General features: G+C 44.4%; 1 non-coding gene across 1 annotated transcript; it reads right to left on the reverse strand.

The window, feature by feature from the left end:
* Positions 1-16,835: 16,835 nt before the first annotated feature.
* On the reverse strand, positions 16,836-16,907 carry TRNAG-UCC (transfer RNA glycine (anticodon UCC)). The gene has a single exon. It is a non-coding gene; the product is annotated as a tRNA-Gly (tRNA).
* Positions 16,908-22,421: the final 5,514 nt, after the last annotated feature.

Genomic DNA, 22,421 nt, shown 5'->3' on the forward strand with positions numbered 1-22,421 from the left:
GTAGCTTTCTTAATCCTAGGAAGGCTGATAAGATTTGAAGATGAGGATCGAAGAGACCGGGTGGGCTCATACCAGTTACATTTATTTTGGAGTGGTCGGGGGCCTAGCCCATGAACTGCCCTAAAGACAATACATAGAGATTTGAAACAGATCCTCTGGTGTATGGGCAGCCAGTGGAGATCGGCCAGAGCAAGAGAAGTGGAAGACCTGCGTTCCCAGAAGAGTGCCAGTTTGGCTGCAGCCGCCTGGATGCTTTGAAGTCTGGAGATGAGATAGGCCGGGGATTCCAGCAAAAGGGCGTTACAGTAGTCCAGGCGGCTGAGGATGGTACTCCTAACTATATCAGCCCTGGTCTGAGGGGGCAGGAGAGGTAGCAGCTTTCGCAATCATCGCAATAAGGCGAGGCAGCTGCCAACCTGCTTGTTGACATTAGTCTCAAGGCTCAGGCTGTTGTTAATAGTGACTCCGAGGTTCCTCACTGATTTCACTGGTGCAGGCGAGTCTCCTAGCAACTGAGGCCAGAAGTCTGTAGGTAGAGTTTTGGGGATTCTTCCCACTACGCAATGCAGTATTTCAGTTTTGTCACTGTTAAATTGTAGTGAGTTCTGGTTTAGCCAGAGTGACATTTCCAGCATGCAAGTGTGGAAGGTCTCCAACGAGTTTGCATGGGCTCCATCAAGAGAGATCATTAGCTGAGTGTCATCAGCGTAATTTATCACGCTGATGTCATGGCTTTTAATGATCTTCATCAGGGGTTGCATATAAATGTTAAAGAGTATGGGACTAATAGCAGACCCCTGTGGGACCCCATGCGGAACTTTAATGAACTCTGATTGGTATGGAGGGATGGCTACTGCCTGCCATCTATCCGTCAGGTAGGAGCGGAACCAGTCAAGCGCGACTCCTCCGACTCCGATGTGCTTTAGTCTTTTTATCAGGATGTCGTGGTTCACCGTATCGAATGCGGCGGACAGGTCCAGCAGAATCAAAATTGCCGATTCTCCCCTGTCCGCCCTCATTCGTAGGTCATCCATGACTGTCAGCAAAGCTGACTCTGTTCCATGAGCTGGTCTGAAACCAAATTGCTCCTCTTCCAGGATGTTGTTAGTTTCTAGGAAGAGGGCTAGGGATCTGCTGACCCATCGCTCTATGATCTTTATCGGGTATGGTAGGAGGGATATAGGTCGGTAGTTCTTTTGGCAGTTTGGGTCCAGGTTTGGTTTCTTCAGTAACGGGGTAACTACCGCCAGTTTCCAGTTTCTAGGTGCGGATTGATTACAAAGCTGATGCAGAGCTGGGAGGATATCATCCTCGAAATTCTTAACTATTCTATGGGGAAGAGGGTCAAGAGGGGATCCTGATGACGTGTTAAGGGCTATTCTAAAAAATTCCTGTTCTGAGGGGACCACAAAGTTTTCCAAAATGGCGTTAGGAAAAGGGTTTCTAGCATATTCCCCCTTCTCATCTGTGTTTGCTTGATAGCTGTTGTCCTGCGTTATGGAAATAGACTTACTATTCATTCCCTCAACAATTTTACTGATTTTTTCCTGAAAGAAAACTGCTAGGCCGTCACAGAGTTCTTGTGAGGGCTTGATTTGGCTGTCAGCACAAGCAGGATGAGAGAGCTCTCTGATAATCTTGAAGGTGTCGCGGGGCTTATTAGAGCTTTTGGAAATTAGGTCTGCAAAATAGCATGTTTTGGCTGAGATAATTTCCTTCTTATATTGTACGATAGTGAGCCTCCATCGCACTTTCTCCAATTCTGAATAATGTTTCCTCCAGAGCTTCTCCATCTTTTTGCAAGTGTTTTTCAGTTCTTTCAGTTTGTCCGTATACCAGGGTGCGGAGGGTTTTCCCCTTTTCTTGATTGTTTTAAGCGGTATGATATCATCAAGTTTCTTAGTTATCTCACTACATAGTGAGAGATAGTTTGTAGTGACGTCGTTCTCTAAATTGAACGAGGTCCCAACCTGACGAAAGTCAGACTTTCCTTCCTCTTTCCTTTTCAGCAGGTTTCTCCAGTCACGCCCAATAAAGGTTCTGGTCTGTGCCCTAACGGGTCCTGTGTAGGTCAGGATATGGATATTAAATATGAGGAGGTAATGATCTGACCAACCTACTGGAGGAGTTGTATCCATGGTCAAAAGATCTTCTGCCGCGAAAATTAAGTCCAGTGTGTTTCCCTGTATGTGTGTGGGGGTAGTTATCCACTGTTTCAACCCCAGATTATAACAGGATTGAGTGATGTTACACAAGGCTGTGCGAAATTGGTCATTGTCCCATAGATTAAAATCACCCAGTATTAGCAGCCTACTATGAGAGACTGAAAAATTATTTATGACAGCAATCAGTTCCTGTTGTTGTGAAGCATTAAAATACCCCGGTGTCCTATAGCAAATTAGGCCCGTAAGACAGTGTTCGGAATCATGTTTTATGGAGATCCTGAGGATTTCGACACAAGAGACAGTATCAACGTCCAGAGTAGTAATGTTTAGTTCCTCCCTGAAAATGATCCCCAAACCTCCTCCTCGCCCTGTATTTCTGGGTTTATGAATTATCTTATACCCTACAGGACATGCTGGACCTAGCTCTGATTCTGTTCCCGCAGCCATCCATGTCTCGGTTAGGAAAAGAATGTCTAAGTTGTTGGACTCAACCAAAAGCTGTATTTCAGTAGCATGTTTCGGAAGGGATCTGACGTTTAGAAGTCCGCTAATTAATTTTCCCTTAGTGCTGGGCTTAGGCCCCGCGAAGGTTGGTAAAAAGTGAGTCTTGTCAGAGGTTGGGTTAGGATTCAATAGCGATTTAGGGAGGAGGGGATTAATGTTTGGTAGCCGTCCTTGGCAGTTGGGACATAAGTATTTGTCCTTATATATTATATTGGGGGCTAAACGTGGGCACTCGGCTATATCTGTCAGTGGATTCAGTAGCATAAGTGTTTCCCTACTATATCTGAGTACCTCAAGGGACGATGTCAGACGAATAAGGGGGGGCGCCCTAGGCCCGGCCTCGGCGCGGACGAGCGCAGACGAGCTTGCCTTAAGCGCGCCTTCGGCGCGCAATCGTCGCGCCCGCTGCGCTCGTCCGCTGCGCTTCCGGTAGGGACACATGCTTTATGGTAATGGGGGCTGAGGACAGGAGGGGCGTGGCTAGGGTTGTGGACGTGCCTCTGGCGACCGGCCAATCACGTCGAAAGCCCTGCCTGCGTCAGCGTTCAACCTGCTGATGGGGGAAGCTAGTGCAGGTACGGTGAATAAGCAAGTAATAAGCAATTTAATTTTAAAAACAACACTCTCTACATATCCCTGAAGATGTATGGTCAGGGAACTTACTCTTCTTCTGTACAGGTGGGGATTGGGAATCCTGACCCGTGGAACTATTTTTGGAACCTTTAGCGAACTCCTCTCTTTTCAATTTTATCTCCCCTCCTTCTTTTGGTGGGGACCCTACCCACCCTTGTGATGATCCCCCAGATACCTTCTTGTGAACCCTGTTCCTAAGCCAGTGGTCCATCTCCTTGGCAAGCTGTCTGGAGTCAGAGAACTTGCTATCAATATGGTGCTGGTGCAGCTCTGCAAAAATAGACTTAAACATGTGATCTCTTGTCACCGAACTGTACAGCCCCTGTTAATCTTTTTTTTCACTTCCCTTCACCCAACCATCTAGTGCCTTGTAAAAGGAATCCACACAATCCAACCAGGATTGATGGGGCCGCTTCTGGTTGCCCCTAAATGGCTGCCTATACTTTTCTTGTGGGAGGTTATTCTTTCTGACAAGGGTGTCCTTCATGGGGGTATATCTCATCCTGTTCCCCTTCTCCAGGTTCAGCAGGTACACTAGGTATGTGCCTCCAGAGACTGCCTCCCCTAATCCCCCCTTAGGGACCTTATTCATCTTCAAAGCAAACTCATAGGCATCAAACAACTTGTCATTGTCATTTCCCACAACAAAGTTCGGCACCAGATCCTTTGGGATGTGGAAACCTCTTGTCTCCAGAGGGCACTGTGGGTATGCTGCCACCATTATTGCTGGACTCCACTTGTTTCACTCTGATATCCAGCTCTCTGAGACTTAGCGCATGGGCCATTCTCTTTTCCTCCATGGCAAATTTCCTCATCTCCAAGACTCTTTCAACCTCAGTCTTTTCACCTTCCAAGGCTCACTCCGCCTCAGCCTTCCTCTCTTCGGCTTCCAACTTGAGCTTGGCCATTGGCAGCCTAAACTCCCTCTCAGCCTTCTTGTCCACCTGCTCCTCTGGGGACAGACCTTGTGAAGATACACTGGTCTCCGCTCTGGCCGGGAGCTCTAATTCAGGAGACAAGTCATTTCCCTCCCATGAAAGCTGCATCTCACAACTGATATACAGGTCCTGCTCTTGCTTCTCCGCAACATCCTATCCGTCCTGATAATCTATCTGTTGTTTTCAGGAGCTAGTGAGCCTCTGCCTTCTTGGTGCCTTCCCTGGTTGGAAGTCCCCTTTACTTACATAACTGTTTGAGCTCATCCAGTGTAGCTCTTCAGGTGATGAGCTCAAATTCCATTCTTGCAGGTGTAGCCTCAGACAGTCATGGAGAATAAGAGTGAGTTTGGAAAAAGAAAAGAATCCAATCAAGGATAATTTTTTAAAAAACAAAATGGTATCAAATTATTTATCTAGAATATTAATGTAGCACAAAATCACTCTATGGCATGGCCCAAAAACAAGTCCTAATCTCACCGCTGATCACCAATGTAGGAAAGTGGGTTACTGGTTGATGGGGAATGAAACCCTAATCAAGCAGCAACTACAATCCCTGTCAGGGTGGCAAACAAGATAACCCCAAATTAACCTGTGCTTAACCCTCTGGTAGCTTGGCACAAAAGAAGTCAGGCTTAACTAAGAGGCAATGTGTAAAGCATTTATGCAGCACTCAAAACAGTAATAAAGTGAAAACACAAGAAAAATCCCACACCAATTTAGAAATATAGGGTAAAATTGAATACATTATTTGACATCAAAGGCCCACCTCCAAGTGTCCAGGACTGGGGTGGCACCACTTAGATGGTAGGACTCACAGCAGACAGAGTCCAGGTGCTGGGCTCAAGGTAGTTGGAACCTTTTCTGTGCCTGAGGCTTTGATTAGGAGGCCAGCCTGCTAGCCCCTAGAGTCACTTTGGTGGTCTTGGGTACAAGATGCAGGTCCAGTCCTTTAACTCAGGCAGTAGGGCAGCAGGGTAGCAGAGTGGCAGGCCTTCTTGCACAGTGGCACAGCTGTCCTGAGTTTTCCACAGGTCCAGGGGTGTACTGAAGAGTTGGTTCTGAGTGTCCACTATTTATACCTGAAGCCCACTTTTAAGTAGGAGAAGGTCCTGTACCCCCAGAGATGTTTGGAATTTCCTGCCGCCCTGCCCAGGCCCCAGCTTGTCTGAAGATGCAAAACACAAGTATCAAACCCTTTGTGAGTGTGCTCAGGCAGAGCCTTTGTGATGTGTATGTGTGATAGATGACAGCTCCCCCATCAAGTCAGAGATGGCCCATCCTGCCTATACCCCCTTTGTCCTACTGTCTGGGAGCAATACATAAATACCATCTGCCAGCTACACTTAGTCATGTGACCCAGAATTTAGGCTGTAGGCACCAAATGGTTGGGACAAGAAAATGCCAACTTTCTTAAAGTGGAATTTCCAGAATTAAAGAGGGGTTTAAATTACAATCTTCTCCAGACCAAACTTTACATTTTTACCTGTTCCCAGACAAATTTATTATTTACTAAATGTAATAATTTAGCACAGTGTTATCCTATGAGAGAGATAGGCCTCACATTAATGAAAAATGAATTTTGGAGTTTTTCATTACTAGGACATGCAAAACTTAAAAGTACATGTCCAACTTTTTAAAACAATGCACCCTACCCTGTTTACGGCAGTGATTTAGTGGGTCCAACTGATCTAATATTGGAATTATTTAATAAATTGTATTTTTCCTGATTCTAATATTTCGGGCGGTGCCTTAACGCAGGCACGTATTGCATCATGAAACTGAGGTTCACACTACACTGTTTATGATCCACTGTTTGAGATAAATGTAGGGTTTTTATGATTTTTGAGGTACAGTGTTTTTCTCCCACAATCATGAACACTCATTTGCAGAATTAGTGTCAGTGGAGTAATTTTGGAGCAGCTGGAAATCCAGTGGTGGCTGTCTCAGAACAGGGGTGGTGGGTGAGGGGGTGAGAATGGCAAAAAATAAAAATAAAAAAAAAACTGACCTTTGCCACTGCGCCACCTCTCCTCCATCCTCTTCATCTGCTGGAAGGCACCAGAAGCACCAGGCTCGCACACTTTCCCAGCCAATCATGACACTGCATGAGCAGCTCTGTGATTGGTGGCCGCTCAGGCAGTGCCTGGGAAGCTGGGGATGTTCTCCACGGGGCTGTGCAACACAGACCAATGGAGAACATGTCAAGTGTGGCCGTCTTATTCACTTAGTCATGGTTGCTGCTTTTTTTTAATTTAATGTAACTAACAACCATTGACAAAGCCAATAGTTCTGGTTTGTTGTAGGTGTAACTTTACTTGTTGTATTATATATCTGGATGCAATGACAGAAGCAGCAAAATACCAGTCGGACGGCACACTATGCTAAGTACAGATTTTTAGCTTAGGTGTTTTAAGCCACACCCTTAATTACATCGAACACCTCCTTTGGAGAGACCCCCAGTTTTTTCATCCCACTTAAAGCCCTAAATACAACACCATGTCACAGTCACCTCACGTTCTGGCACTGTGCATCATGCATGACTCATAACTTCCACTTTTTCAGTTTGCCTATGTGCAGGGGTTTAGTGAACCCTCCACTCACCCCACCCCTTTCTTTAGGAACTACAACGAGGGTGGAGTTCGCGATGGGTGTCTTCTGTCTGCAAATCTGCAGACAAAGGCTCAGCTCATAATTAATGAGAAAAGGTGGGTGAGTGAGTAAGGGGTGGCTGGATGGCTGGATGGATTAGTGAAAATGTGAATGGATGGATGAAAGGGTGAATGGATGGATAATGAGAGAAAGGATGGATGGAGGAAGGATGGATGGATGAGAGAAAAGGCAAATAGATGGATGTATGGGTGGAAGGATAGATGGATGGTTAAAATGGTGGATGGATGAGTGAAAGAATAGGTTGGATGATGGGCGAATGAATGAGTGGATGGATGGATGAGTGAAATGATGGGTGGATTGATAAATGGATAAGTGAAAGGGTGACTGGATGGACGGATGAGTAAAAGGGTGGATGATGGGCAAGTGAATGGGTGGATGGATGAGTGAAATGATGGATGGATTGATGAATTGATAAGTGAAAGGATGAATGGTCGAATGAGTGAAAGGGTGGATGTAAGGATGGATAAGTGAGTGAAATGGAGGGTAGATAGACAAAAGGATGGCTAGACGAGTGAAGGAGTGAAAGGGTGGATGGATGAGAGAAAGGATGGATGGATGTGAGAAAGTATGGATGAATGAGTGAAAGGATGGAGGAGTGATAGGGTTAATGGATGAATTCATGAGTGGAAGAGTAGATGGGTGGGTGGATGGAAAGATGGAAAGGGGATGGAGAGAGAAAGTGAGGATGTATAACTGAAAGGGTGAATGGTGGAAGTATGAGTGACTGGGTGGATGGATGAGTAAATGAAATGATGGCTGGATGGGTGAAAGGGTAAATGGCTGGATGGATGAGATAATGGATGAATGGGTGGAAGAGTGGATCGATGAGTGTACGGATGGATAGCGTGAAAGGGTGGATGGATGGATAATGGATGGGTGAGTGAAAGGGTGGATGGTGGGATGGATGAGTGAAATAATGGTTGGAAGGATCCATGGTGGATAGGTTTGCAAATGGTTGAATATTTTTGGATATGGATGAGCACACAGATGGAGGGACACAAGGAATGATGAAAGACTGAATGATGGATGAAAGAATGATTACACCTTGTAGCCCCTATTATCTTAAGTAACTTTACTGTATATTGACTTTCACATTTATATGAGTCATTGTCTCTATATAATATGTGTGTGATGTAACACACTCTGACACCCTGCCCTACATACTTGGGATGAGTAGCACTATAAAAGAAATTAAATACACATGAGAGAGGGTCTATGTGAAGGTGAGGGGCACCATTGGAGGGTGGTAGCAAGGCCGGACTGGCCGGACCGGGCATCAGGCGTTTCTCTGGGGGGCTGGATAGGTGGGGTGGGGGGCAGTTTTGTTACTGGAGACCGGCACTGCAAAGTTTCTTGTATATCCAACAGTTTTCAGGCAACATTAAAAGCGGCCTAAAGGGTGAACATCTATAGAGGTAGGCCTGCTACGGGGTTATTTTGGAGTCTGTTGGATGGAAATACAACGGATAGTAGATTAGAGTAGGCCAAGGTTAAATTCCAATGATTAAAAACCTCTTGGTCAGCTCATGATGTGTACTTTGGGCGGTCCCCAAAAGAAGAAACAACAGCTGAGACTGAAACCATCAAGTCATCTGCATCAGTGGTGGACCAGGTCGAGAGGTTGCTATGGCTACTGAGGTTATTTGAGGGAAAAAAAAAGAAGAAAAAAAACCATTAAAAGCGGCCTCACTTATACTCAGGTGTGGTTCACCAGTGTCTGGTGATTAATGTACCTGCCGGAGTGGGATGAGAGTTTTGAATCACCTAATGTAGCACAGAGGGTTGATATGCCTGCTGCGAAGAATGTGGACATGCATATCAAAGAACTGTATTTTATCTGCAGAGCTCAGTCGGTTACTGTTTTTATCACTGAGATTCTTTTGTTACTGTGCAGTTCATAAGTTATGAACGTAATCTAGCACAGTGAGCTATGAACTGCCGTCAAAGAGCTACATGCAAGCGTCATGGTACCGGTTACAAAGTTATGTTTTCTTCCCAGTTTTTCATTATCCTGATGTTGCTAAAAAAGGTTTTTTAGGGTATGGAATACATTCTTATCATTAAAAACTGCCCTAACCACAGTGTCATGTTTTGAATCTTGAGTTTGTGCTTCTTCAGATCAAGCCCTCCTAAAAAGTGTCTACCAGTATGGATGACGTGTGCATCCTACAGCTAGGAGTGCCCTTTGCCTTATGTAACATGTTCTATTCACTGATTTACACACGTATGATTTATTGTTTCTGTATGTGTGTGATGTAAAGTGTTCTGACATCTTATACTGATGTGAGAAAGGCTACAACAAATATGAAATACATGTGAGAGAGGGGCTGTGGAGAGGTGAGAGGCACTGCTTTGTCATTGAAGAGACTCATCAAAGATTGTCGTATCCTGGTGCACAGTAAAATCATTATTTACTATGCTTTAGAAGCTAATACACATGATGAATGAATGAATAAGCTTTATTTCGATATGAGTATATCTTAAAAGCACATACAATTATAAAAAGTAACAATCATAAAATCACAAAATTTAAGAATAAAAAAGTAACATCACCAGAGTTCCTAGGCAGATAAAATTTAAAAACAATACATATAACATAATAAATAGGACAATTGCATTATAAAAGATAACAAAGGACAAAATGACAGAATAATTAATCCGCATTACGTTTGGGCTGCGAGGGCTTTAGATCTTAAAAGCCAGGCCCACCTTAGGAACTTAGAGAGTGCGCAAACATACAAAGATCTGGTATCAGATTTGAAGATGCGCAAAGCTATAGTGTAATCTCTTGTCCCAAGTTCTCTGCACAAAGGTTTAAGCCAGTATGTCCTCGGGTTTTTATACTCTGGACATGCAAATAAAATGTGTGCGATTGATTCAGGCCTATTCTTGCAAAAAGGACAAAAAGGTGATGTTTGTAAGGGAGGTTTCCAGCGTGCGCTTAATGCGCGCACTGGAAGCGTGCCAACCCTGAATTTAAAATAAAGTGCGCGATCAAAAGGTTTTTGAATAATATCAAGGTAAGGCTCATAACGCACTTCATCCTTGAGCCTTAAGAACTCGATGGTGCATCTAGCACCATGAGAGCTTGAGATCCTCTTCGCAGTGACCCATCTCCAATATATTCGCTTGAGTTCAGATTTAGGTGGAGAAGTTCTATTCACCCAAGCATCTTTTAGGCCAAGATCGAGCAGTAAAGTCTTGACGTCCTTTAACCATTTAATTTTGTGTCAACAAGGCATGGAAAGAATTTCGGACAGACCCTCGGCATACTTCGCTAACTCCGGAGTACGCCATAGCCGCGCCCATAGGAGAAGGGGGCGAACTCTTGCCATATCTATCAAAGCCTGGCACCCTAAATCCATTAATAAGGGTACAACAGGTGTGCTCTGGGGTAAGGCCATTAGTTCCTTGAAAAAGCTCGAGTCGGATTTGGCAAGCTCGTCAATATTATACATGCCCCATAATTCAGCTCCGTAAAGTGCTGAACTTACGCCTCTAGCTTTGTATATCTCAAGGGCGGGTGCTATTGGTCTCGAAGAGGAAGTTCGATGCTCTCTGAGGAGGGCGCCAGTAACTTGCTTATGATTTAGGAGCATATTGTGTATGTGTGTTGACCATTGCATAGTATCGGAAAGGCGAATGCCCAGGGAGTCAAATTCTTTTACCCTGTCCAAATTGACTGTGTTTAATACGGGGGGGGCGACCTAACTTTTTTGGAGGGTTCAAAATTAGGTATTTAGTTTTAGTGGAATTAATTATGAGTCCTCTATTGTTGCAGAAGGTTTGAAAGCTGTCTAGTAGAGCTTGTAGACCCATGGGTGATTTAGATAGTAGGAGAGTATCATCAGCAAACAGGAGAGTTGGAATACGTTCGCCCGCCAGGGATGGTGCATCGGAAGGAACTTGCAACAAATGCTCCACTACGCCGTTCACATAGAGTGAAAAAAGAGTAGGGGCAAGAACACATCCCTGGCGGACACCCCTGTTCACTGGAATTCTCTCCGTTTTTTGACCCTGGGGACCCCAGCGTACCTGAGCGAAGTTTCCCTCATGCAGTTTGACTAGAAGGGCCAGTAAGTAGGATGGAATCTTCATACTGGCAAGGACGTTCCAAAGAGTAGAACGGGGGACTAGGGCAAAGGCTGTTTTAAGATCTAGAAAGGCGGGGTAAAGGCTACCCTTTCCAAGAAAAACAACCTTCCAGTAGATAAGGAGCAGTCTAAAAACCTGCTCTATAGTACCTGTCCCGATTCTGAAGCCCGCCTGGTAATCTGAGAGGATATTGTTGTCATTTATCCAGGATAATATCCTTTCCAAGATCACCTTCCCAACAACCTTCTGGATTGAATCTATCAGGCTAATGGGGCGTACAATACACATGATATAAAATGACAAATGTGTTGCAGAATGTATCATGTTTTCCCAAATTTTTTTGGGGGTGCAGAAACAAAGGCTGTAAGCTGTCACTTTGTATGTAACACACAACAACTTTTAAATATCTGTAAATAAACTGTGCAAATGTTTCATAAAATATCATTAGTTAGGAAACCACAAATGGACCACTTGTTTGTAATTCAGAAGTGTGCTGGAAACAGAGTTTTAATAGGATCAAAACAATCAAAACCATTGGGTCTCTACTGCCCCTACACACAAGAATCCCATCAAGGACCACCTTTTCACCTACGGAGGGAACTTGCCTTCTCCTTCTACTCACATATAATCACAGTTTGCTCACCCCCCTTTAACAATAAATAACAGCACTCTAGATAGCCGTAAACATACTAAATTCCCCTCCTCTACATCACCCCTACCTCAAGGTGTACCCCACTCACCCAATGTGCTACCCAACACCTGGCACTCAACTGCCCTACAGCACAAAAGACACATGGATGAAAACTGTAGAACACCACTTCCCTCTCTTCTTCATACCCCCTCCATGTCATTAACCACTAGCCCCCAACCCCCTAACACCTCCACTTCTACTTTCATCCCGAAATATGTGGACATCAAGCAGGACCTTCAACTACTTAAAGAGGGTCTTCGGAACCTACTACACCTCTCTTCAATGATGGAGGAATTCTGGGACCTCTTCATGTCTTCCAAGAATAATCAAACATGCATCCACACTATGGATAAACTTTGCCAAAGTAAAGACGTATCTTTGGATAAAAAGGCATATTTACCTCGAAATCAAGGCCTGTTGTTAACCATCACACCAGGCCACATAGGATCACTGACCATATGTCGGATGCTGACATTCACTCCCTTTTACTTCATTACAATACCGCCCGTAGTAAACCTTCTCTCGCACCATCCAAGATCCAGACTATTTCCTCCAACCCATCTAGAGGATCCAGTGTCAATCTCAGAACTTTAAACCTTGATAATTTACTACCGGTCTCCACATCTCCCCAAGAAGCCGTGATTACCAAATCCCACATCAAGGCGATGCTTTTGAATTGCAGCTCAGCGGTTAGGCATGCTGCGGATATAGCGGACCTCATACTCTCACAAGATCTGGACCTCCTGATCCTAACAGAAACTTAGCCTAATGACTCCTTCTCACCAATTTTGAACATTCTAGTTCCCCCTGAACATAATCAGATTGGACAGACCTCACAAAGTTGGGGGAGGCATCTCTCGCTCAGCTCTCACCCTGAGACATTTTCAGAGAGTTCCAATGTCCACCTGTGAACACCTGGACAGTGAAATCTGGAACAATGACAAGTAAGTGTGTACTCTTCACACGATCTATCACTCCCCAGAAGATAATCTTCTCTTCATAGTACAATTAATGGAGACCATAGCCTCCTACTCTGACCAACACCAAATCGTATCTTCTTTGAAGACTTCAACCTTCACTAGAACCATGCTAATGATCCCTTACTGTGCACCTTTAAAGCTTTCCTCTCTGACCTAAACCACACACAGTCGTGCAATGAACCTACCTACATCAAGGGTTCCACCCTCGACTTAATCATTGCCAAAGACAAAGTTATTCAAATGTACGCCATAACTCCCTGTGACTGGTCAGATCATTACTTAATCTCATTTCTCGTCCTCGAAAGGGTGTTGACCAGACAAGGTCAACCTCGCAGGGCCAAACAATGGTCATGTGACTTAAGAAACATCAATATAATTGAGCTAACCAACATTGTAATAACCTACTTCGCCCGTCCTCTAACCTGACAAATCTAGATGTCCTTACCGAACATTACATTTACTCAAGGAATGATATACTTGACTCATTGCTCCAAAGCAACTTAAAAGCATGCCCAGAAAACCCTCCAAACCCTGGTTCCGCTGCTCCCTTAATGAGGAAAGACATAAACTGAGGCTGTCTGAAAGGACTTAGAGAAACTCTCTCTCTACAACAAACCTTAAACAGCTGAGGACGATAAGAAGCACCTATAACAAACATATCCGTATTGCCAAAACTGCTCACTTCAGGTCTCAGCTCGACCACACCAAAAACAGGCCCGAAAAACTGTTTGAAATTATCAGACAACAAGCCAACCATTCAACTAATCAACACTCTACACTCAATTAATTACCCCCTAGCAGTGAAGATTTTTCTGCACACTTCATCGAAAAGATAAGAAAGATCAAACAAGATTTATAGCACAGCTCACCAAACACACTGAGCCTGACCCGGACCATTGCCCCGCCACTCCCACTGTTGGGTTCTTCTACCTCAGGCTTCATGGCTCACTCGCCAAAAAATCAGGCATTATGGAATTCCTTTATTCTACCAGACAATGATGAGTTACTCAAAACTATAAACTCATTAAAACCTTCAAATTATTTCAAGGATCCTCTGCCCGCCAAGCATTTCAAAGATCTTATACCCTTCATACTCCCACTATGGTCCAAGATTGTCCATTAATCTCTCCTTCAAGGCAGGATTCCTGATTGCCTCAAGACTGGCCAAGTCACCCCCATACCTAAAAAGCCAAATGCAGACTTGAATGAGCCTAACAACTTTAGGCCCATTTCCAATATCATGACCCTAGCCAAACTACTCGAGAAATGCGTTCACACACAACTGTGTAATCACATCGATCAGTTTCAACTCCTTGATCAATTCCAGTCAGGTTTCCGAGTGGGTCACAGTACCGAATCTGCCCTGACACACATTACTGATGACACTCTATGATTTCTTGACCAAAATGAAAGCTGCCTACTTATTCTCCTGGATCTCTCCTCAGCGTTCGACACGGTCAAACATGATAACCTGAAGATTGATCTTCTCGAAAAAAGGATGGGTTTGTCAGGCACCATTTTAAATTGGTTTGCTTCATTCCTACACAATAGATCACAGAGAATCAAAGTCAACCATTCCCTCTCTAACAACACCCCAGTCTCAATTGGGGTCCCCCAAGGATCTGCACTATCACCCACTCTCTTCAACCTGTACATTGAACCATTTACGGAAATACTGAACCGCTCAAACATATATTATCACATGTACGCAAATGACACTCAAATATACCTAAAAATCTCTTCACCTGACGATATCAAAACTCTTAACTCTGCCCTTGTGAAAACTCAACATTGGCTAACACACAATCACCATATGCTAAATACCCTCAAGACTGAATTCCTACTGATTTCCCCCCACAATCATCCTACCCCCATTCAAGCCAGCTCAATCAACTAACGGCCCTCAATTGCACTACACATATTGTGGATTCCACTAGATCTTTAGTATTACACTGGACAAACACCTGAGCATGAAAGACCACATCAGTGCAACAACTAGAGGAGCCAATCATCAACTCAATACTTTAAGGAAAATCAAACCGTTCTTGCCTTCCGATGATATGCAGTTAGCAGTTCAGTCCCTTATTATTTCCCGCTTGGATTATGGAATTGTGACCCTGGCTGGGCTTCCCAAAGCTAGTCTGGCCCCTTTAAGAGCTACCCTGAACTCTGCTGCCAGACTCATCACAGGTTCGAGAAAACGCGATCACATCAAGCGGACCTAGTTTAAGTCGAGTAGCTCCCTCTAGAAGCTAGGATTGATCTCTAGATAGCCTGCCTGACACACAAAGCGCTACACTACAACACTCCAGTCTACCTGGCAAAAAGCTTGAATTATCTGGTTTGAACCGAGCCCTAAGAGGTTCGAATAATCTACTGCTGTAGCCTCAAAAATTCAACAAAAAAAGAACTTACAACTGAGCCTTCTCTGGTCTTGCTCCAAGAATATGGAACTCTCTTCCTCCTGAAATCATAACTAATTCCTCGATCGCCACATTAAAAATAAGTCGTCCAAGGGTTGTTCCTGAATAGCTACTTGCAATAATAGTCATGAAATCAACAAACAATCTGTACTTCCTATTTTACTGCACTGTTTTGTAATGTACTACAAGGCTTTTTATACTGCTGTGTACCTCCTGGTTAAATTGCTTGCTTTCATGTACAGCGCTCCAATACCCTGATGGGTCATGTTCGCAGTATATAAAACCTATCAAATAAATAAATAATCAAGGCACTTTACTTGGTGATGTTCAAATGATACATATTTGCTGAAACCACATTACCGCACATTAGTATTTGTGCGCTATATAGATTTATCAGTAACACTGCATGTTGGCATTTTGCTTCCATTTCAATAGAAAATGTCCCGTATGTAAAAGACAGTGCCTCCTCCTGCCCTACAATAATGGCTCAACAGCGCACACAGACTTCTGTGCATCAATGAGAATCGGTAGTTTAAAGCTCATAGAAATGAAACACCGGCCGATCAGCATACTATTTCCAATATACAGCTAAAATAAGGGGGGCTGATATATGGCTAGCCAGGGCATTATATAGTAATGTCAACTCCTATCTAACCGTTCTGACCCACAATAATACCATAGCACTCAGCAGTGTGCAGCCAATTATAGCTCATGCAGGCTGATTAATAACTCTCTTCCCCTACTTAATGCTCTTACCCTCATACAAGACCTCTCCGCTATGAGTCTTATCCATCACTCAGCCCCTGTACCAGTCATCACCAGCTGAACAGAAATGGAAAGCTTGTAGCGATCTGACACCTAAAGCTGGTCACTCGGGGGACTGCACTCTAGTCCAGCACTGCACCTCCCAAGTAGCTGCATCCTATGCATGCCACTTTACATCTCACAATGTCTATCCGAGCAGATCTTCCCGACAATTTCTTTCACCAAGCATGCCTACTCAGGACCATGAATTGTAAACAAAATATCAGACTGGACAACCAAGTGCAGTAACCATATAAATAGATTATTATCATATGAAATACCACAAAAAGACCTGCACAGTTGCTCAAAGCTGTGCGCATACCGAAAAACCGTGAAGTGCAACCTAATATAAACTTATTTTGACTTGTACTTAAGTGGTTGTCTATTTACTTATATACTATTGCGCGACTTCCACTGATGTATCTGTAAAACTTACCTTTTGTCCTGATGTTTTGTCCTGAAATCTGACCTACTGTCCTGAATTTTTGTCCTGAATTTTGACTCTTTGTCTTGAATTTTTACACTCACCGCCTTGAATTTGCACCCATGCCAGTTGGTCACCCTATGAACTACTAGAATATTTGATGATACTTTTCAGAAGTGGCTGTAAATACTTTTGTCAGAGTGTTAGCTGTCAGTACAGCCCTGCACGTGGAGATCTATAGCATGATCTCTCGGGTAATAATGCATGTATCTCGTCCCTCCCTCTCCGTGATATCACTCTCCTTGGTTCTGTGTTCTCCCAGTTCCTTCTACTGTTCCCAGACCTTTCACATCTGAGTGACAGATAAGCGCTGCATTCCTCTGCCATCGGCTGTTATTAAAGAGAAGAGAAGGGTCCAGCACAATGTTAGTACTATGACAGGATACATAATTTGCTATAAAATAGAACAGTAATTTTATTTTTTTATATTTAGTTAAGAAAAACATGCTGCGTTGGCCGGGAATCGAACCCGGGTCAACTGCTTGGAAGGCAGCTATGCTCACCACTATACCACCAACGCTTACTGATAGAACGCTGTGCCACATTTATTTGTGAAAGGTACTGCGACCTTCCAGTGTGTGTCAGAGTGGGTCAATTGTGCACTTAAAGGTAACCTATCACGCACAGATTTTTCTCTGCAATGCCACCTCTAAGACCCTCAGTCTGTCCGCTTCTAACACCCCCCCAGGCCGACCAGCGCCCCCCAGGCCGACCAGCGCTGACTGGACCCCTCAACTTTACTCCGGAGAAACCAGCTGCACCATTTTTTCAAACCCTGCAGGTCCCCAGATGCTGTCCTAGGACAGTGAACGCCAGCTCTCTCGATGAGTGGGTTCACGCAGTGCACTGCATGCAATGTGAAGAGAGAAAGGGAGACTCGAGGGGAGGGGGGTGTTACTGCACCCGAAGGGTCCCGCTCTGAATGGTCTCTCTGCAGCACTCTTAAGGGGGAAAAGCATTGAATAAGCGTTTGTGGTCAGTCAGTTATTAGTCTCTCGGGTGATTGTGGTCAGTCAGTTACTACTCTCTTGAGCGTTTGTGGTCAGTCAGTTACTAGTCTCTGTCAGTCAGTTATTAGTCTTTTTGAGTGCTTGTAGCCAGTGACGTGGATTAACTCATCACACCAGTAATATACGTGAAAAGCTGCAAAGAAGAAAAAAGCCTGCGGAACTATCTAAGAAATCGGCAGAAACAAAAAAGAAAAACCTGTAAAATCTCAAAGTAGCGAGCGCTGCGTTTATTTACAGAGATCTATAGGATTAGTTTGCGCTCTATATGAAATATATAAGGTCTCTCTCTGCCCCATACAAGTGCATAGCACAATGTGTGTTTTACTTTCAAGCTATTTCTGCTTGTTGCATTTCACATCAGTGATCGTGTGTAACTCACAGCAGCTGCGATATCAGAAATAAAGTAGCACGCCGAAAGTGTATGCAGCAGAGTGGCGCAGCGGAAGCGTGCTGGGCCCATAACCCAGAGGTCGATGGATCGAAACCATCCTCTGCTAATATTTTCTGACTTCCAACTTCATTTTTTAACTTGACATTTCAAAATTTGTTATGTATTAACTCTGTTCTTTATTGTCTTTCCCTTTCCCGCCTTTAATACAATACTCGCATAGTTATCGTATATTTCGTCTCACTTCATTGGTCTTACTTCCTTGATGGTTTTGTTACAAACGCACATAACGAAATACATTCGGACTCTGGAAATTACCATTTTACTATACCGTGTTCAAACAAAATAATAATTCCGCTGAAAACGACATATTTCATTTTCCATTCTACAACTGGAAAGAATGAATCATCCTGATCGGCCACATACTAGTACCACAGCGCCCTCTACTGTTCTCCAACTGAAGTATCTAACAAAGAGTTAAAGTGTAATAAGCAGTGCTAGTGTTAGGGCTAGAGTACAGCAGGGGTCGGACTGGATTATAGGCTGGGCCACTGGAATTATGAGGCAGGGGAGCACTAAATTATGCAGCAAGAAAAATCTAAAGTTATGACATAAGGTGGTACCTTTTTTATAGCATTATTTCAAAAGTTTGACATTTTTACATATGATAATACTACGTGGACCAAGATGTCAGCTCATTAGTTTCAGTTTAACAAGTAAATATAGAAATAATCAAATGAAAGGTGTTCAGTTAACCTTCACGAAGGGCTTCCACTATGCACGATCACATGTTGCTGCATTGTTTTTAACTTTTGATCTGTTTGAGCTTGAAACTATTTTTTGGGGTTAAAATCTACAGAATATGCAGCAGATGATGGATTACCTGTCAAATTAGGTAATTCCTCAAGTATGCAAAAACAGTTGTGGCCCCCAGAATTGCATAATTCCAGTGGCCACCTCTATCGGACACAGAGGCAGTGCCTGGAGGGCTCGCCTCACAGGTCAGTGTGTGGCCAGTTGTTTTTGGGTGTTTGTGGGACAGTTTTATGGTTTAATGTCAGAAATTGGGTCGCTAGTTGGCAAAGGTATGCACCCTGTCCAATTAGGGGCCACAATCCTAGTCAGAGTAAGCTAGATACACACTTAAAGATAACCTCTTCTCAGCTTGGCACAGAGCAGGCAGGTTTATCTAAAGAGGCAATGTATAAAAGCATTTGTGCAACATAAGCACACACACACACAGTAACACAAGGAAAGACCACAAAAATACTCCACTCAGGTTATGAAAAATAGAAAGTAATTTTGTGAATAAATCAAGAACAAAACAACAAAAATTCAATAAGTAGAACGGAGTTATGAAGTTTTTAAGAATAAATCAAAATTAGTCCTTAGAAGTCAAAAGGTTTGACTTTGAGGTTATGCTGGAATGGGGTACATCCAAAATTCAGGCTGACCATGATGGAGGGTGGGCCAGCTACATGACTCAGACAGGTCATGCAGACAAAGTACCTTAGGCCTCATTTATGAGATTTTGCAATAGGGCGGCGCCACAAGCCTTTTTGCGGCGCCACCCTATGGCAAAAGAAAAGGGCAGGAATGCACCGTGTCTATTGGATATGGTGCATTCCTGGCCTTTTCCCCTGTGCTTGTGCACAAGAACAGGCAGGCATGCGCCAACGCAGGCACCCTTGCACCATGGTGCCTGCATTGCAGAGATGATTATTTTTGTGCATGAAGGAACACCGTTCTGCACAAAAATAATACAAGAGGCGTTTTCCTCTTTCTGTGTGTGCTGCAGAATACAGCACACATAGAAAAAGGAAAAACAAAGAGAAATAAAGGTGTTTCTCCTCATTGCGCCTCCCTTACGCCTCCCCTGGGAAATAGTAGTAGGCTTTTGACACATTCTCAGGTTTAAAAATCTTGTAAATCTGCACATGTGTTAAATGCCATGGGTGTCCTGTGGGGACACCCACTGTAACACCCATGGCACGCCTCCCTATTGCAGGGTGAGGCAACATTACCTGGTAAATGAGGCCCCTTGGATGGAGCAAGTGCTAACATAGAAGACTCGATGTGTGGAGGCGTTGCATCCTCGTGGATCTTGTGGATGGAGGTGATGCCTCAGTGATGATCCACGCAGTTGATTAAAGCTTCGGTGCTGAACTCCTTAAAGATGTAGGCACTGCATCATTGTCCAGTCACGCTATTCATCATCCGCAAGCCGTGCAGTCCTTCGAGTAGATTTTGTCTATCAGCATCTGCGTAGAAGGGCAATGTGTTGTTTTCATTTGGCGCAAAGTTGGCACAGTGTCAATTTTGAAACAAAAAGAGCTGCAGAACCCACTTCTGAGGCCCATGTGTGGATTGATACCTCAAGCATGGGAGGACTCACAGATGGTAGAGTCCAGCAGCATGGTTGTGAGAAGTCTTCGATGGCGCAGAGACTTCAGAACATGAGGCAAGTCAGCGAACCCTGGGAGCCACTCTGGGTTCAAGTGGGATGGGTCCAGCCTTAGTCCTCAGCAGGGCAGAGATCGACAGGCAGCAGGGCAGCTCAGCAAAGCAGAGAAGCAGTTGTTTCAGAACAGTCAGTCAAGCAGAGTGGCAATCCTGGGAGCACAGCATTCTTTACTCCTGGCAGAGTTCTTTACAGTTCCAGTAGTATACTATCTTGGTAGGGTTAGAGCCCCAGTACTTACACTAAATTGTGCCTTTGAAGTGCAGGTGGCTTCGAAGCAAACCCTTGAAGTGTACAGATCCTCCTTTATCCCAGCTCTGTCCACCAGGCTACTTTGTGAGAGAGCCAGGCTATATGTGGGAGGCAATCATCCCTTTGTGAGAGACACAGGACACTGCCTATTCAGGTGTGAGTGTCAACTCCCCCTCCAGTTTCCTGCCCAGGAAGAGTTATCAGATGCATGTAGATAAGTTCTCTGTCACGCCCACCCTTCCTGTGTTTGTGGCTACATAGAGGGAGTGCACAAAGTATAGTAGTAACCCAACCCAGACATGTATTGGAGACAAACTGTAGGCACACAAAGCTAAGTTAAGAGCAGAGAAATGTCCGCAGTGTTTTAAATAATTCCCAATGCTAGCCTTTGAGAGGGGTCGGCCTCACAGTAGTGAAAAGGGAATTGAGCTGTTTGTCACTACTAGTACATGTAAAACTTAACAGTACATGTCCTACCTTTTAGTTACACAGCACCCTGCCCTTTGGCCTACCTAGTGCCTACCTTAGGAGATACTTATTCATAATAAAAGGGGAGTTTAAGGCTTGGCAAGGGGTTTTAAATGCCTAGTCGAAGTGGCAGTAACCTGCACAGACACCCCTTGCAATGGCAAGCCAGAGACAGGTTTGAAAGGCTAATGTGCGGGTGGCAAAACCAGTGCTGCAGACCCACTAGTAGCATTTAGATCACAGGCCCTGGGTATATGGTACCTCTTTACAAGGCACTTATCAGTAAACTAACATGCCAATCATGCATACACCAGTGTCAGCATGTTTAGGGAAGATGCACATGCACTTTAGCACTGGTTGGCAGTTGTCGTGTCTCCCCACACTAAAGGATCACGACACCGGTAAGTTTCGTACTTCTTTATTATTTACTTGGTGATGTAGCTCGCGTGTCCGCTGACCTTCCTGTTGTCCCACTGCCCTCCTTGTGTCCGTATGTGTGTGTGTCCACGCCCCCCGACCGGATTGGTCCCCGATGACCTCCCTGGCCATCGCCCATCCCCAGGTCCTAGTGTCCACTTCCAGGACACTACATCTCCCCCCTTAGTCACAAAAATGTGATGACAAATACTAGCCAACTCTCGGACGTGTGTCACTTTGGCGAGCTATAGTTCTTCGTAATGTAAAGTGATATGTACAGATGTGACACATGGAATGGTACTCACAGAGATGTATCACATTTCTTCTATCAGTCTCTTTGGTCTCGTTATGTCTCTTCTCGGCCTTGTCTCCAGTTCTGTCTCTTCCTTTGGCCCTGTGTTGCCTGCTGGACCCATTCCATAGCGCTCCAGTTTCTTCGTCTCTTCAGTGCCTGATGCTTGCTCTTCGTCCAGTTCTTCCTTTAGACCTTTGAAGTGTGAACTGTTTCTCGTTATTCGTTTGCTCTCCGATTCTGCTGTAATCATTGTTCCATATTTCTTTGTTATCGTTAATGGTTCTTGGGCGAACATGCTGTCAGATTTCCGTTGCTGTTTCTGTCGCACTACTACAGTGTCTCCTTCTTGTAGTTGCGACCTGGTGGCGTGTCGTTTGCTGTCCGCATATTCCTTAATTTTTCTCTTTGCCTCCTTGTCTTTGTCTGCTACGTTCTCGTGCCCTGATGCTGTCTGTCCTTCTACTTGCGGCAGCCTCGTTCTGCTTCTCCTCCCCAGTACCAGCTCCGCCGGGCATTTTCCTGTGGACCCATGTGGCGTGTTTCTGTAGTCTCTCAGCATTTGGCATAGCGCTTGGCCCAACGATATCCGTGACAGCTTTGCTCTCTGAACTAACTGCCTTCTTGATATTTCTCATGAACCGTTCGACCATGCCATTTGCCTGTGGCCACAGTGGCGTTATCTTCCTATGCTGTATTCCAAGGTAGGCCATGAACTTGCGGAATTCGTCTCCTGCGAACGGAGG

Source organism: Triturus cristatus, chromosome 12 (assembly GCF_964204655.1).
Source record: "Triturus cristatus chromosome 12, aTriCri1.1, whole genome shotgun sequence".
Classification (NCBI taxonomy): domain Eukaryota; kingdom Metazoa; phylum Chordata; class Amphibia; order Caudata; family Salamandridae; genus Triturus; species Triturus cristatus.